At 42.2% G+C, this 11511-nt stretch overlaps 1 protein-coding gene across 15 annotated transcripts in view; it reads left to right on the forward strand.

The window, feature by feature from the left end:
• The first annotated feature begins 5920 nt into the window (after positions 1-5920).
• The window catches only part of ZNF391 (zinc finger protein 391), a 75989-nt gene continuing 70398 nt past the window's right edge, over positions 5921-11511 (forward strand). For 4 of the 15 annotated variants that reach the window (XR_013168808.1, XR_013168810.1, XR_013168809.1 and 1 more), the window contains exons 1-3: positions 6538-6652; positions 8000-8080; positions 11222-11327. The gene's annotated coding sequence lies outside the window, so the exon portion shown is untranslated. The other 11 variants (XM_077143901.1, XM_077143900.1, XM_077143903.1 and 8 more) reach the window with 11 other exon arrangements.

Consider the following 11511-nt stretch of genomic DNA (forward strand, 5'->3'; position numbering starts at 1 on the left):
GCTGGCTCAGAGTTTTTAAATTTTGGTCCCCAGGGTTGAGGGCTGAAGTTCCTATTGCAATTGATCCTGCAATGCCTAGTCCAATAAGGAGAGGCACCAAGATTAGGGCTCCCTTGGCTCGGTGAGTGACTTTCAAATGTCCCCTACCTCCTTCCCCAGAATAATAATAAATTTGGGGGATAATATGAACTAAAACACAAAACTCCCTCTCAATGGCCATAATTGGGGGAGTTATACAGGGGGTGATACCAGATGTGCAAGCAAACCAAGTACTGTCAGGAGCTACAAGGAGGCAGTCCCATCCATTCGGGGTTGAAGTTAAAATGTCCTTCAGTGATGTGAGGAGTCCACAAGAGTTACTATAAAGGGATTTAGCTGGATTAAAATCTTTGGAATAGATACAGGTTTCCTGGTTTTGGCGACCTCCCAGGGTGAGTTTTGGTTCCTGTCCCCATTTGCATAGGTGTTGTCTTTGTGTTTCTTGTACTGAGAGGTTTCTGATATGAGTTTCTGCAAGGCCTAGGGAAATATTAGCTCCTGGTTCTTTGGAGCATTTCTTTCCCTCAGCTGGAATTTACCTGAGCGCAGATGTGGCATTTGGTTGATACCTGCCGGGCTTGTTGTTGCAATTGGGGAATGTAGTAATCTCTCTGTAAGAGTTCAGTTAGTTTCGTACTGCCCAAGTGTGTACTTCGGTGAACCTGAGTAATCAAATTTTCCCCCAGGTGCTCTGGCACTAGGATTGTCCCACGCGGGAGAATTTTCCAACCGTCCAGTTCTGTTTTAGTGCCCAGAGTTTCGCCCAGTCTAATCTCTTCCCCAGTGTATTTTGGAGAGCTCAGCAGCACTCGCCTCGGTAAAACAGGAAGTATCTGCAGTGTCTCCACTGGTTTTGGGGCAACCTTTTTTGCCATTTTATCAGCCAGGGCATTTTTTCTGGCAATTTGAGTTTCAGCAGTCTGATGCATAACTTTGCAATTTATATATACTTTGCAATGTATAATGGCTGCCCTCTTTGGCAACCAGATAGTGTCTAGCAAGGCAAGTATTTCTGGTATATTTTTTATTTCTTTTCCTCCAGATGTCAAAAGTCCCTTCTCCTGACAGAGTGCCCCATGGACGTGCGCAGTTGCAAAGGCATATCTGCTATCTGTGTAGACGTTGACAACCTTCCCTTTTCCCCACCTTAGAGACTGGGTCAGAGCTATTAGTTCGGCCTTCTGGGCCGAAGTCCCATGTCCTAGGGCCTGAGCCCAGATGACCCGGTCCGCATTTACCACCGCTGCCCACACATTACTGATTCATTAGGATTTGGGCAGGGGTTGTCGGTGAGATCAGCCCTCAGGTTCATGAGAGATTCTAAGATCTCACTGGGGCCTCCAAATGTTGTGGGGTGCACCGAAAGAGAGACCACACAATTCAAAACTGCAAGCCAATTGGGAGTCTTTATTAGCCGGCCAGCGACTGCCTCAGAAACCTCCAAGAAGGAAGATTCAGAGAGCACCCCCCGTCCCCACCCCTGAGGTTTTCAAGGTGTGCTTATAAAGACTAAAATCCGGTTGTGGTTTTGCAGTTCCTAGCAAGCAAGCATATCATAGAAGCAGAAAAATGCCATTAGCTGTTGCCAAAACATATTTCATTCCCTCAGTTTCCTAACATTGGTTATTGTTTAACTCTAGGGGACATTCTGCCCCAGTGTTGTGGGGACTTTCCCTGCTCGGCCTGATTCATTGCTCCTGGCCCTCTACAAAATGCATGAAGAAAACAGGAAGAAACGAAACAAGAATTTATTAAATTCAGAAAACAAATAGGATTATTTTTAACACCTCCCTACTCCATAGGAAAAATCAAAGACATATAGTTTATTCGTTTCTTAGGTCTGCCATAACAAAGTAACACAATTTATTCTCTCAATTATGGAAGCTAGAAGTCTGAAATCAAGATCTCAGCAGGGCCATGCTCCTTCTGAAGGCTCTAGGGAGGAATCTTTCCTTGCCTCTCCCTAGCTTCTGGTGGTTGTCAGGAGTCCTTGGTGTTTCTTGGCTTGCAGCTACATCACTCCAATTTCTGTCACTGCTGTTACACAGCATTCTTTCCTCTCTGTGCATCTATTTTTCTACATGGACTTCTTATAATGACACTAGACATTAGATTTAGGGCCTACTCTAATCCACTATGACCTCAACTTAACTAATTACACTTGTAAAGTCCTTATTTTCAAATAAGGTCACATTCTGAGATTCCAGGCAGACATGAATTTTAGGGGAGGCACTATTCAACCCAGTACACAGAGTAAAAATAATTTAAAATACTAGCATGAATCTAAGTCTTAGATTTTTTTCCCTATGTCTCATGTATTTTATTTAACATGGTCCTGAATATTCTCCCTGTCCACACCCACTCCTCCATCTCTAACCCTACAAGAACACAGGGGGGCAGAAATTAATTTCCTGACTTCCTTAAATAAAGTGAAAGATAAAACATGATATAGATACAGATATACCATATATAATCTGTAGAAGGAAGATAGGAAGTAAACTCTGAAGACCTGGATTTGTTTCATCTCTGCTCATGTAACTTCAGGCTATCTCTCCGAGATGAGAGATAGTGACGTCTCAAATTCCTTTTATATACCTTATCTACCTCTCAAAACACCTATGACGACAAAAAATATACAGTCAATGGCAGAAAGGTGGTGGTTGTTGAAGATGTACCTTCAAAAAGTGACTGGTAGAAAGGAGTTCATTGTACAATGTTCTAAACTTTTGTGTTTGAAATTTTCCATAATTTTTTAAATTAAAATTAATGATAATCCCTTCATCATAAAAACACATATTGCAAAAGAAAAAACAAGGAACAAGAAAAGAAAGATAACCCTAAAATTTGTGTATGATTATTCCCAACTCTCTTTTCACAAACTGTTTTCCCTCTTCTGGTTTGGAGGCTGAGTGACTGACACAGAAGAGTTGAAAAAGAAATTAGAACGTTTGATACACTCTTACTATCATAAGGTAACAGTATCTATCTTCAACTTCCAAGGAGAGGATTACTTATTTCCCTGATTCTCAATGTAAGAATTCTTTACCTTTACCACAACCCTGAAATGTCTATATTTTACTTTTTCTCACAACATCAACCATGTTTCCTCATTTAAAAATTAATTCTCACCTTTTCCCTTAAAGTATTTGTTTAATCATCTACTAGTGAAGTACTTTTTTTCCCATACACAAGGAAATAATTTTACTTTGCAATCTACTACAAACTTGCCTCTGTATGTGTGTCTAACCAACAAAAATTCACAAAATTCTTACAGTATGTGTGTGTTACTCTACATTCATTATTTAAGCATATTAGATATTCTGCTATACACACGTGTTATTCCACTTGTTATTAACAAAAGTTGGAAGCCACCGAATTGATTTCATACCCACACTGGTCCCAAAATCTGAAAAATACTAATCACTGCACTTTCCCTAATCCCTGGAAATTGAGTCCCCATTCAAATGCTGATCTACCTGGCAGGATATTCAGAGTATTCCTCTGTACCATCAGATTTTGTCCCTGACAATAATTTCAAGAATCAATCCTCTGCTTTACAAAGGCCATCTCCTGAAGCTCTGACAAAGCAAGATCTCTGGGTCTCACTATGTCTCCTCCTGGACTGAACTGCAAGCAGTTCACTGGCAGTCTTTCAACTTTTAACCACTAGAAACAATAAGAAATGCATTTCATAACCCAGTTTAAACATGTGAATACACAAAAGCTTTATAAAATACTTGCCCTTTCTGTACGTGTTCCACTCTGATTTTTTTTTAATAATATTTCAAATATACCTTCATTCTGAGGACCAATTTTATTCCTATGACCCTGGGCCTGGAGATTAAAGGAACGAAAAGAAATTGTGGTTAGAACCTTCAATTTTTGGCGTGAGAAAAATTTCTATAACCTCCACGCCCAAGTTTTACCTATGTCAGGACTCCACGAGAATGGTTGAGCGATTTACATAAAGCCCATTTTAAAGACATAAAGCAGATACTTAATTCCTTAAAGCGATGCTATTAAAGAATAAGCATGGCTAGCTTAAACCACTTAGGCAGGAACAGGCACACTGAGTTTGACTCAACCGATCTCCTGGACACAATGGCTCATCCTCCGGTGCTAAACTCTAGACCGTGGCTCAGGCACTTGATACCACACCCTGAGAATCCCTGTAAGGATGAAGAGAACGGAAAAGGCAGAAAAGTGCTAAGGAAAGACCTGCAAGCGCACAGCGGTCCGGAATCAACCCGAAGGGCCGCGAGGGCACACGCAGGCCAGGCCGTTGCGAGGATGCATCGCGATCCCTGAAGACGATCCCACGACTCCGTCGGGAGCGCTCCGCTGCCCGCTCCCCTCGCGACCGACAACGGTCATTTCCTACAGAAAGCTCGTTTCTTCTCAGAGATAAGTACCCGGTCAACTACGATTCCTGGGGACAGTTGTCAGACACGCCTTAGGGCCTCATCGCCCTCCCCAGCCCCCGACTAAGCCAGACTGGGGCGACCGAGCTGGGGGCTGGCGACGGGAAATGACGTCACTGAGGCTGCCGGAAGCCTGGCGTGCGTGGCCCGCTGCAGAGGCAGAGGGTGTGACGCTGGGCGGCAGCCTCCTTGCCCACACAGTGTGGGAGTAAGTGACGTGGTTGGGCGCTGTGCTCTCCGCTGCGGCTTAGCGGCCGGGAACCTGGAACAGGGTTCTCCCCCGTTCTCCAGCGGGGGTGGTCTTGGCTTATCCTCCCAGGCGTTCGGCCCCTCGCGCAGAGAACTGCTGCGTTAGACTAGAGAGTGTAGACGGGTTCCATTTACATGGTTTAAGAAGATAACCTCGGTACGCTCACCAAGCGCCCGGGTTGGAGAAAATTATTTTCACTGATAATACCGAAATAACCGCGTATTTGTAATCGTCAGAAACGAAATGCAGACAGTGAAATATTCTTTACTGAATTTCGTATATATATAATTATGCCAGTATTTTTTTTTAATGTTATCGTTCAAAAAAAGTTTTATGATAATGGTTATTTTAAAATTACATTAGGGTATATTTTTGGATGAAAGCATAGGCCTACATATTAGTCTGTGGCATTAATGGTGACGTCGTAGTTTGTTTTCGAGTCTCGCACACAATTTCCTAATGACTAACGAAATTTATCTTCATAGTCATCTTCAATAGATGGTATAGCTGGATTTGTCTTATCCCTCTTATAGACTGAAGAACGCTTTATTTCAAAATGTTTCTTTCGCATGAAGAAACAGAAATACAAAAAATAGGAAAATCTTAAAAGATAATTTAGTGGAGATTCATGAAAAGTCCCATTTCACAGATAACTGTTTCCAAATGTCTCTGCAGTCCAAAAATTCTAAAAAAGAAAAAAAAAATTCCGAGGTGACATAGAATGGTGGAATTTAAGAACCATGCACAACATTCCTCCTGCCTTTAAAATAAAACGAGACCTTTTCTAAGTCCGTCTTCTTCCAACCAATTACTCTGTTTATTGTTAAACTCCTTATATAGAGGTGACCCTTTCCTCAATACAAAATTTAATTCTTCTCTTGTTTCTCTCCAGGGTCCTTTCTAGCTTTATTATTTGGATCTTGTTCCTCTATAATCACTTCATGCCTCAGTAAAACTGGATTTTTCTATGGCATTTGAACACACCTATCGCATCCCTGATTTATACCTACGCAGGTTTTCCACTCTTTTAGCTGATCTTTTAAACTTTACATTTTGCTTTGCTAAGCATTGTCTAAGCCAAACCACTCCAATGTCTCTCAGGGCACAGGTATTCTCCTTTCTGAGGTCCCAGAACAAACTGTACCAGTTTTTTTTTATTACAAGTACACTGCCTTATATTAAAATAATCTGTAGAAATGAATTTTTAAAAATCTACTAGATTAGGGTAGACTCTGGATCTTCATCTTTATGTCCCATGGAACTTGTGACGTGCCCTGTATTGAGTTTCCTTTAAGCACCTAGTTATGCAAAGTAGCCACTGTTATTCTAGTCTGGTGACTCCCTGCATCCCAGGAATTACATGGGATGCCTGCTGAAAACACAACGTTGCTGGGAACCTCTTAAGACCAATGAGTCAGACTGCGTGTGAAACCCCAGGTGATTTATTTGCGTAAACTATTTAAAAGTATAAACGAGTGATCTGAGTTCTGCGTTGCAGAGCGTATTACGGGCTTCAGGAACTCTCGCAGATGCGCTTTCTCGGGCCTCCAACGTGCCTTTTACACAGCAGGCCTGGAACTTTGCAGAGCCCACCAGGAAGGCGAGTCTGAGCACAGCTGGGAGGGTCTGGGTTCTGGGGCGCAGGCGCAGCGCTGCGTGTCCGTGTCTATTCTGTTCTGCAACTGGGCTTCCGCGTCAGAAGTGTTGCGTCCGGGTGCTTGCTGCGGCCGTGACCGACTGGGGATGCGGAGCGGGGGACGATCAGGGACGCGAATAAACGGTGTCTGTCACGCCGGAAGCCCCGTGCGCGCTAGGTAGAACGGCCGGTCGGCGGGTGGTCTCTCTTTAATCCTTCCGGCTTCCCCAAGGCCCACAAACTGTGGTTCCGACCCGGACGCGGGTGTGGCCCGGGTGTGTCCGGGCGCTCGGCCGGAGGTGGCCGGTGAGTGAGGCGCGCCGGGACCAGCGGCCCCGCGGGTGGGTCTGGAGGCTTTGGGGAGTGGTCGGCGGAGGCACTCGGCTCCTCCTGAGCTGGGACGCGGTGCTCCGACGCGCATACCCGCAGCGCCCAGCCCTCGCCCCGCGGGCCGCTTCAGCCCTTTCCCTCCGCTGCGGTGACAGCGGGTGGAGTTCCCGGGCGCGCCCCAACAAGATGGAAAAGAGCAGGGTTGCATTCCGCTCCCCGGTGAGGGAGGCTCTCTATACCCGGGGTTAGGATGGCTGTTGCCCAGGTGCTCACCGTGTGCCGGGCATTGCTCCAAGAAATTTTACGTACATGATGAACTCATTTAATCCTCGCAACAATCCCGTGAGATAACGTATTATTATTATTATCCACGTATTTCAGATAAGGAGGTTGAGGCACACAGATGAAGTACCTTACTTGAAGTTACAGGAATAGTGAGTGGTAGCTTTTATTTTATGGTTCTCATGATGAATATGGGTATTATTGACAAATTTTGTGTATCTTTGTGCGTGCATTAGTTGTAAATGTGAGCCTATTTCAGTGTAATAATCATCTCAGCTGATTCCTTTGTCCGAATGCTCCAGGAACCAGTCATCCCAGTGCCATCAAGCAAAGCATGAGGAAATGACTATTCCAGAAACTTCAGAAGCTGGCTCTTTCACAATGAGATCATTTCTTTATATTCAAATGGGTAGAAAATAAGGGAGAATTCTTCTTGAATCAGGAATTTATGGTAGGAGAAAGTAGCACCATCAAAAGAATTTAGGATGGCTAGGGTAATAGAAGGTAGCAAGGCTGTTAGGGTAGGAAAGTTTGTCACATAAAGGAGCAGATGAGGTCTATTGGTACATTTGTGACCAACAGTCTGTGAACACTTTGTGACCACTATACTTGACTGGGTAAAGATTTGCTGAGTACAATATCCATAGAGCAGTAAAGAAGTGCTGATCCAAATAACTAAAGTAGGAGGAGGAAAGGAGAGGCAGTTTTCCACATCATGGAACCCTTGTTTGGAATCCCTGACCTTATTGTAATAGTGGTCTTGCCCTCTCTGACTCTCCCTGGCACTCTTGTCACATCTACCAGCCCTCCTTTCCCCATTTCATTTGCATCCTACAAAGCCAGGAAAAGCAATGAATCTATGTGCTTTAGAGCAGCAGCTGCTGAAGGGGGCCTAACAAATCTGAGAGGGTGCTTCTTTAAATGTACACCATTAAATTTTTCAAATTAATTTATTTGGGTTGATATTAGCCATAATATAAGCTCATTATTTTGTATATGCTGTTCCTTATTATAAATGTTTTGCCATCTTTTAATTTGTAGCTTTCACAAAATCTTTGTGAGAAAAGACAAGCAAGCACAGTAATGCCATTTTACAGGGAGTGGAACCAGATTTTCAGAAAGGTGAGTGACTTGCCCAGGAATGCACAGTCCTATGGTGGTGGAGCAGTGTTAGCTGCCTTCTGTTTTGATTCTCAGGAGAAGTGACTACCAGATGTTTTCTTGAACTGTGCCAAGGATGCTATTTGCACCTAGGTGGCTCTTCAGTGGGGGCCATAGAATTTAATCCTTTTATTACATAGTTAGAGCTTTTAATGTGATTGGGGCTTACTGTACCCTCTCAAGGACTACCTTCAGAGGTAGTCACTCTCCAGCCCTCTGGAATCATATTCCTGCTGGTATCCCTCTGGGATCAGTAGAGTTTAGTTTCTTGGCCAGAAATTGATACTGTGACTCATTTGTTCTTTCCTTACCTACTGAGAGGCAGTAAGTACTGGGTAGTAGAGTGAGTTTGAGTCCAAGCTGTATCATTTGCCATTGGGTCAAATTACTTAACCTCTCTGTATCTCAAGTTCTTTATTCATACTGTGGAAATAAAATGGTATCCCTCTCACAGACTTATTGTGAGGAATGAATGAGTTAGTATTCTTAAAATGCCTAGAACGAGCAGACCAAAGGAGGATCTTTTCCAGACATCTTACCTCCAAGTTTCACATTAGATTCCAATTTTTTTTTATTTAAGTAGAAACTTTCCTCAATGGAATTTCTTTGTGTCTATCATATATGTCACATATGCAAATACACACATAATGCATATACAGTTATACATGTAATGAGCTTATTTGAAATGTGAAAACTACATTTTAGTTCTCTTTCATTACATGGTATATACAGTAAATTGAATTATAGATAATATAACAAACAGGCCTAATTTAACAATCATCTAGATATTAATAAGCATAAGTGAACTCTGGACTTCAAATTGCCTACATCCTTCGAATTCTGTCTTAGTTCTTTTTCTGTTTAGGATGTCTCTTACCTACTTTTCAATATCCTTTGTTTCAAATTTCAGATCTTCCTGGTTTCCTTTTGCATGCAAAAACTTAAACCCTTTCATCACAATATCTCTTCTCCAAAATGAAATATAATTTGTTATTATATTCCACTATATACAAAATTCCCATTAGTTTCCACATTGCCTTTAGGAGAAGCATGGGTGTTCTCACATTTCCAGGAACTTCTGTTAGGGATGAACACTTTGGATTTAGAGGCTTTTGAGGCTTTGTAATTTACCAGCTAAGAGATGTACTGTTCTTCCATTGTGTAACTGCCAGTGCTCAGTTCCATTCTACCAGAGCAGCTCTCTACCTTTCAACCCATTATCCCCTTTACTATAGGTAATATTAGCTACCTATAGACATAATTTCCAAAATATCAATATATTACCTTAACTGTAAGATAAAGGAGAAAGAAAGGAAAGGAATTTATAATAGAATAATATATATTCTATTGCATATTATGTAAATATGTAGATGACTGGATGAAATAGATACTTGTACCTATTCATAGAATCACTGTGAAGTACAACAGCTACAAATGCAGACCGATATATGAGTGTTGTATTTGTGAATCTAATACCATACCATGAATGGTTTGATTTTCCTGAAATGCTATACAATTCCTAAATAAAACAAAGCATAATATTTCTTTGATTTTCCAGTATATAACAAAACTGTACAAAATACTTTGCATTTATATGTAAAATGGTGTTAGGTTCTAGCTTCAGATGTTTTGCTGGAATATCTATCATGCCTGACCCCCCACTAAATCCCAACAGTATCTTTCAATCATTGTGACAATCAGAAAACCCTCACAGATTTCCAAAATGCTTCCTAGACGTAGCACTGCTGCTTTGAGGACTACTGTACTAAAAGAGAGAAGGATCAGTGAACTGCCATGAGGTAACGAGGAAGTAGTTTAAGAATCTGGGCTATAAGAATTTAGAATAAGCCTGCTAAACTAGCAGTAAGGCAAGTCCCTATTAAGGAATATTGACACCATAAAGGAGACGGATTTTATTGCAGGATTCTCAAAAAAAAAATTAGAAATTAGACTTTCCCAGCAACCAGGTGATAGGACATTTCTGTTCCCTGTTTCCACTTGGAAGGCATGTTCTTAGCAAAGCTGGACATGGACAACGGCATCATGTTGTTCTGAAGGCTCCTTGTGCATGGCTTCTTGGTGGATATCCTCCGATATTCACCTCCATATCAGGCAGGCTCCTGCTGCATGAGAGAGGAAAGACTTGTGAAACCAGATCAACTCTCTAACCCAGTGGATCTAAAATTTTGCAGTAAAAATATTGAACTGTTTACAAGGTGGATCCTTTCTCCTTGCTTCCTATCATGTACCAGGGTTCCAGATAAATTCACAAGTGAGTAGGTTAAAGAACAAGCTTTAGTGGGGAAACTTAGAATCCAGAGATGGGCAAGAAGAGAAGACACAGTTTCCTAGATTCTCCTATTTTCTCCACAAAAAGGCTTGCTAGGGCCATGATGCTTTGCTGAACACTCGGTATAAGTCTGTGTTCCAGAAGAGAGTCTTGCCATTCTGTTTCTCTTTCTTCTTATATGGCACATATAAGAAAAAACTTGTCAATGGGTAAAAAAAAAATAGACTGCTCGGTGTCAAACTGTCCAGTTTTTAAACATGTGCTAGCTAACTGCCTGGAACCTGGGAACTTTGTGTTGTTGGGAAGTTTGGGTCCCTCTGAAAGGGGGAGAAAACCACCGGTCCAGTGGGAGGCTGAGTTTGTTTTTAGACGCTCCTTCTGGGAGAATAATTTAGGAAAGAGGATTGATCCCAGCCAGCACATTGGCCAGGCAACTCCTAGTGTGGTTCTCAGGCTGTTTTTGGACAATTCAACTTGTCAAGTCACACCAGCTTATTAAAACTCAAATGCCTATGCCCCATCAAATTACAGGTCTGAGATAAAATTTGGGCATCTGGAGTAACAAGTTCCGTAGGTGATTCTGATTTGTGTGTGTTTATTTGTACGTGTATAACCTGCCCAAGTTGGTACACATTGGTGCTAAAACCAATTTTAGCACCTTTCAGACAGCCATTTTCTCTAGCCCTTCCTGCCTAAGCCCCTGGAAAATTCACCTTACCTTTTTTAAAGATCAAAGCATCAAGACTGAACTCTGAACAAGCTCTTTCTCTCCAGCACCAACAGCCTTGTGTTAAATCATTTACAATCAGCAGGAATCCTGGCATGAGAGTTGGACACGATCACTCAGTTGGAGGGAGAACTATGGATGCTGGATCTGTAGGGACCTGAAGAGGAGAATGCCCCCAAATGCTTATCTAGGTGAGTAGTGTCATAAACATACCACCAATTTGATATTTAGGAGACCTGAGCATTAGTCTCAGCTCTTGCAATTAGCTGGGTGACCTGAGCAAATTATTCAGTGTCTCCTGTCAAATGAGGGAGTTGGCCTATATCAGGTGAATTTTAAGTTCTATTAAAACCCTGACAGTCTTTCACTGTAGAA

The sequence above is a fragment of the Tamandua tetradactyla genome, chromosome 25 (genome assembly GCF_023851605.1).
Source record: "Tamandua tetradactyla isolate mTamTet1 chromosome 25, mTamTet1.pri, whole genome shotgun sequence".
In the NCBI taxonomy this organism is placed as follows: Eukaryota; Metazoa; Chordata; class Mammalia; order Pilosa; family Myrmecophagidae; genus Tamandua; species Tamandua tetradactyla.